Source organism: Vulpes lagopus, chromosome 6 (assembly GCF_018345385.1).
Source record: "Vulpes lagopus strain Blue_001 chromosome 6, ASM1834538v1, whole genome shotgun sequence".
NCBI lineage: Eukaryota > Metazoa > Chordata > Mammalia > Carnivora > Canidae > Vulpes > Vulpes lagopus.
This window is the reverse complement of record NC_054829.1, coordinates 17,803,706-17,809,944: the sequence shown is the minus strand read 5'-3', so window position 1 is coordinate 17,809,944 and position 6,239 is coordinate 17,803,706. Positions and strand designations below refer to the sequence as shown.

General features: G+C 38.8%; 1 pseudogene; it reads right to left on the bottom strand.

The window, feature by feature from the left end:
- Window positions 1-2,893: 2,893 nt before the first annotated feature.
- Window positions 2,894-3,656, bottom strand: LOC121492499 (annotated as a pseudogene).
- Window positions 3,657-6,239: the final 2,583 nt, after the last annotated feature.

Sequence of the window (6,239 nt, the reverse complement as noted above, 5' to 3'; positions counted from 1 at the left end):
GTTCAAAACAAACTCTTAGCTATAAACATTAGAAAACATAGATTTACTCAATGGGTTGAAATTTCATTTAAAACACTTGTTCTGTGATTTTGAATTTAGGATTTTGCATAGTCAAACAAAATAAAACAGTATCTAAAGTTAGAATAAAATAGGTTGTGAAATCTAAAAAGATATTTTTTTTATTTCTAGGGCTGGTTGTCAGTATGTTCTTGAGAGGCAGTAAAAGAAAAGATGTAAGCAGAGTATAAATCCAGAGCAATATTCACAAAGGTTGAAACAGGGTCTTTCCTGTGACTACGTGGATATCATCTCATAGCAAAAGAAATTATATTCACTCTTTCCAACTAGGTCATTGTTAGAGAATCAAAATCAAAATGTGAATATTTTGATTAAGATACTCTGTTTAGGGCACATCATGAAATAAATTTTTACTAGTCAAAGGAAAAATAATCATCAAATTTCTCCTAATTGATGGTCTTTTGGGGCTGACACTAGTTTACATATCAAAAATACTTGGGGGACGGCTGGGTGGCTTAGCAGTTGAGCACCTGCTTTTAGCCCAGGGCGTGATCCTGGGATTGAGTCCCACATCCGCCTCCCTGCATGGACCCTCCTTCTCTCTCTGCCTATGTCTCTGCCTCTGTCTCTGTGTGTGTGTCTCTCATGAGTAATAGATAAAATCTTAAAAAAAAAAAAACTTGGATTTTATTTTCTTTCCAAGGGCTTTTAAAATGATTTATATGTGTGCAATTTTTTAAGTACATTTAGATATTTAAAAATTAAAATGATCTCCAAGAATGATTAGATCTTTAAGTAGTCACAAGAATGCTTAAGACCATGCTAAGCCTGATAATTTCTCACAAATGTTATTAAGGAATAATATTGTGCAATGCTAAAATATTTACTATTTAATTATATTTTGGTAAATTAACATCAGAATGGGGTGAGCTAAGATTTACTTTAAATATGAGGTATATGTCAAACCTCAGGGCAGGAACACCTGAGGGCTCAATGGTGGAGCGTCTGCCTTCAACTCAGGGCTTAATGCCCCTGTCCACGGATCAAGTCCTGCATCAGGTTCCCACAGGAAGCCTGTTTCTCCCTCTGCCTGCGTCTCGTCTCTGCCTCTCTCTGTGTGTCTCTCATATTATTTTAATAAATAAAATTTAAAAATTAACAACAGACTAACCTGGGGGCACTATTCACATTGTCATTTGTGGGTTGCCCCTGCCAGAATTGGTCATATGCTATGCAAGGAAATGCATAATTTTAGCATAATGAAGTCTTAAATATAAATATAGTAATTGGTGAATAACAAAAGCAGCCCCTAAATGTGGGAAGCAGCTTAGTATTTGATAGGAAATATACTAAGAACTCAATATACATCATCTACTAGATCCTCTTAATATTTAATCACCAGCAAATGAGTGCATGCTAAGCATTTGATATAAGTTCATTAAAAAAAATATGAATCCCTATGTTTGGAGTAGGAAACTACGATGTGGATGCTTTAGTAACTTATCTAAGAGATTCAAAACCTCATCTTTCTAATTCTAATTTCTAAATTCTAAATCTTGTAACCATAGACAATTTTAGTCAGCAGAGTTCCAACTTCAAATCCCACATAATCTATGGATTGCAAGCTTGCCTTTCCTTCTAGGTCTGAGCATCCCTGATTTAATAGGTGGATGATTCTCATTCCATGACTAGTCTGACTAAGCATTCTTCACTGGGTATCATCATTTCCTAGATTCTATCAGTGACTTGACAATAACTGAAATTATGAGTGAAGTCATTTGGTGCTCCTCATGAACTAGTTGAAGAGTAGAACCTATTTTCTCACATAGTGCTAAGAAGAGTATTATGAAGTATGTAACATTGATCACCTTTTTTTTTTTTTTTTTACATGTGAGGAAACTGGACTTTAGATAAATTACGCTGATAGCTGAAGTCCCAATCTAGTCAGGGATTCAAATAGGACACATACCCAGGTTTCCTGATTCCAAAGTCCTTCATGTCAATACTGAGGTTGTATTCAGGGAGCTCAGGAGATGGCCCCAGTGAAGAATTTCACTGCTCTTTCACCCTTTGATACAGATGCTGATGCCTCTATTGTCAAGAGGAAAGTGTCAGAAAATAGGTCCTGGTAAATATATATGCTTGGTTTGCCCAATAGATATCAAAAGTCTCCAAGATAGTACAATTCTGATTGTTAATGTTTACCTATTAATGTCTAATAATGTCAACAAATAATATTTTGCACACTAATTGGTAGATGCCAGTGTTCATCCTAATATTTTGTTTATGCATATTTTCCCTTTATGGAGTGGTTTATTATGATCCCACCTCACAAGGAAGGTGGGTGGGCCGAAGTGGCACCTGAGCTATGTAAATCCCTGACAGATGTCTGCCTTAAGTACATGTGAACAGTGCAAATGGTCAAGAGCAAAAGACAGAGACTGAGGCATCACCCAACAGAGATCACAGAGTGGGCAACAAGGCTTCAGAGATGAGTCCCTAAAGAGAATCCTCCTCTCCCCAACCTTCGTAGGCAGGATAGGAAAAATTAGATTTGTACTTCTTGTACTTGTAAAATGCCCATTTCCTTTCTTATCATGAAAATTAATAATAATTATTATGATAAAAACACATATTGAAAATAAAAATCTCACAAAAAGGAAAAGAATAAAACTCTAAGAAGGCAAGATGGGCAGCTAGAGGAAGTCTGACCATGATAAGAGGTGTCTACTTCCTCCCTTCTTGAACTTTAGAGTGGATCAAGCCCCACAGTCTGGTCTATGAGAGAACTTCCCAGGCTTAGGTGGGATCTAGGGTAGAGGACAGAAGGTGCACAGGCTGGGACAGGGGAAGGAAACCCACTGTCCCTCTGGGCTCAGTTCGGGTTTGGGCCCAGTGAGTGGAGGCACCAGGCCCACAATCTATCCAGACTCACTCCCCACCCTCCCATGACCTGGGCAGAAGTTGGCAGCCAGAGGTGTTATTTATGGGTTTGGATGTACTGGAGCTTTTCGTGTAACTGCAGGAAGGAGGGCCAAGGGACAGAGTCCAGGTGCCCATATTTCTTCCTGACTTTGTGCACTGCAGGTGGGCAGCCCTGGGGACATCCATCTTGTAACCCTTCACCTGAGGGACAAGGTCCTTCACAGGAATTCTTAGACAAGGAGCACTCTCAAAGAAATAGATTTCCCAGAGAATGTTTCCAAAACTCTACACCCTAGACTAGGTGGAGAATTTTTTCTCTTTTAGGGCTGTGGGGACTGCCCACCTGACCTGAAGCTTGCTTTTCTGGTGAAGTGGAAATCACCGACCTTGGCCATGTTGTCCTTGGACATCAGCATGTTGCAGTGGCCAGGTGCCAATGCACAAAGCAGTTGTCCTCCAGGTATTTCATGGCTTTAAGGCCTTCTAGTGAGAACTTGAGGAGACAGTCTGGGAGGCAGACAATCCACCAGGCTCCCTTGGCCATGTACTCAGTGACGATGTAGTGGCTGCCTTTCTCCTCCACTCAGAAGCCGTGCCTGCTTGCTGTGGTCAATCTGTGTCACAACCCAGGATTCATCCAGGAAGACCTGGGCAGTGGCATCATTCTTCATGCACTGAACAGAGACTTTGTTCCCTCAGTAACCGCCCAGCATCGGTCTCCAACACCCCTCCCCTCCACTGTGGTCTGCACATCTTCAGGTCATTGTTTAGTGCCCAGCTGCAGTGGAAGAGCTCCTCCAGGGCCACCACTGTGAGCTCCATGATCATGGCTTCATAAGGCCATCTGAGTGTAAGAGATGGTCTCCACCAATGGCATCATTTTCTCAAAGTGCAACCTCCTCATCAGTGGTGAGTGTGCTCATGTGATGCTGTAGTGCTCCACCTTGCCATCACACATCACATGGTGTGTAGCCCACCTGGGTAGGCCAAGCTCTCTCTCATGAGGAACAGGCCTGTCTCTGGCATGCACAGGGGTGCCTCCAACCATTAGTGTCAGCCGATGCTCTAGGTGGTGCTGCAGCTCATTTGGGGGCTCTATCTCCTCCAGGGAGGCCTAGGGGTCAGCCTGGAGGAGGCAGGGCTGCCCCCCCACTTACCATCAACTACCACCATGGAGAATTGAGTTCATTATAGCTCTGGAGTCCTTACTGTGCCAGGGCCTGGCTGGGATTAGTGTCCTCCTAACCCCAACCTACTGTGGTGGCCTGTCTTTGGAAAGGAGCCATGCTCTCATGAATCAGTCATATGGTGTGGAGGTGGGGATGGGAGGTGGTTGGTAGGCAGAGCTGGTCACATCGTCACATCTGTGATGTCCACAGCAAAGAGAAAATCTGCTGGGATAATTTTCTGAAGGGTGAGGAGAGCTTACCAAAATGATTTCAAAAACAAAAATTATATATTATATTCCATTTACATATATTTTTTTCTGTTAGTCAAGTTTCACTTATGGAAATGTATTTGAAGATGTATTTTATATATTACATAAAATTTGAGTATGAGAGTGAATTGAAATATTTTGAATACAAGGAAAAGTTAGTTTATCATAAATGTTTGGAAAGGTTACTAAGTGAATTTTGTGCCTAGTCTTTAATGTCCTGAAAATGTACTTTATACATGCTAATCCGGATTGGTGTGTATAAATTACATGTATAGCATGTATATATTACATAATCTATTTATAAATGCTTATATATATTATATATAATATAATTTATAGATACTAAGTCTATTAGTATCCATTTGTACATGCTTATATATATAAAATGTTATATATATATAATGTAATTTATAGATGCTAATTCACCTATAGGCAGAGGATTTGAAATATAAGCTAATTCTTACCATGGAACTATTAAGATGTCCTTCATTAAAATGGTCATTTTGAAAGAGACATTAAACTTTCATCCTCCCAAAAATTGTTGTAATTTTAAATATGATGGTTTAAAATTTATTCCTGGAGTAATAGGGCTTCATTAATTTATTCAGTAAAATTTTACTGAGCATTAACTACAAGCCAAGCCTAATGCTTGGTTGGGAGAATAAAAATATATATATACGAGAGATAATCCCTGTTTTTAGGAAGGCAATAGTAAATCCAAGAAGGCATACACGTTCCCAAAAAAAATCCATTCAAATATAATGAGTACTAGGATCAGAAAGAAAATATTAAAATAGTTCAAAGAAGAGGCATCAGAATCAGCTAGTTTTTTCCTTCCAGTCTTATTGGGATAACCATATTAATTTAAGATGCATGTTGTGATGTTTGATATATGTATATGTTGTGAAATAATTACCACAATCAAACTAATTAACACATCCATCATTTCAGGCAGCTACCTTTTTTGTGTGTGTTGAGAACCTTCAAGATGTACTCTAGTCCATACAAACTGAAAGTTTGAACCCTTTGACCAAGTTATTTTAAGTGGCCAATTTAGTCTTTTTATATATTCTCTTATGTATGGAGATTTAAAAAACATTTTCTGTCTAATTTGTAGTGGAGCACATTCAGAATGATTTCCTTACATCTCCCCGCCCCTGCCCACAGAATTTTACCAAAAAGAGGTAACATTTTGCATGAACCAAGCCTGAAGTGGTAAGGTAACCCTCCTCTTACAGCTCCCCCAAAGGCAAAGAAGTGAAAGATGATGAGCTGGGATAAAAATTATAGATAGGATATTGTCAGAAGAATTTCTCATTCATTTCTATAGCTGCAAACATTCATTTTTTTCCCCAAGTCCTTTTTATCTTCCATTTAGCAAGAATCCAATTACCGAGCATGAGCTTACTGCCTCATAAATAACATCCTCTTAGCTTTCCAATCACACCATTCCAATTCTGTATTTTGTCAGCAAAAGTCCTGTTTTTAAAAATAATACTTTGGCCATCTGCTTACCCATATGTGCTACACATCACTGAATGTTAGATTCTCTGCAAATTTTATAGACGGTACCACAAACTTTGAATGTGTTTTCTCTCATAATTAGCATTTTACAACCACATTAAATTGATCACAGGTAAACTGTTTCATTTTGGTGTGTTATTTTGATTGTAATCAGACTACTTGCTGGAAAGTGATTTTGTAGCCAATATATTTTAGTTATAAAGAGTTTTCTTTCCTCTTTTATAGCAAATACGTTATTTTAAAGGTCACACTTGTCAGACCCATAAACTAAATCCCAGACTTGCAATGTAAGGCATCCCTCGAAGGATCCATCAGTGTTTACACTGGGGTGAAA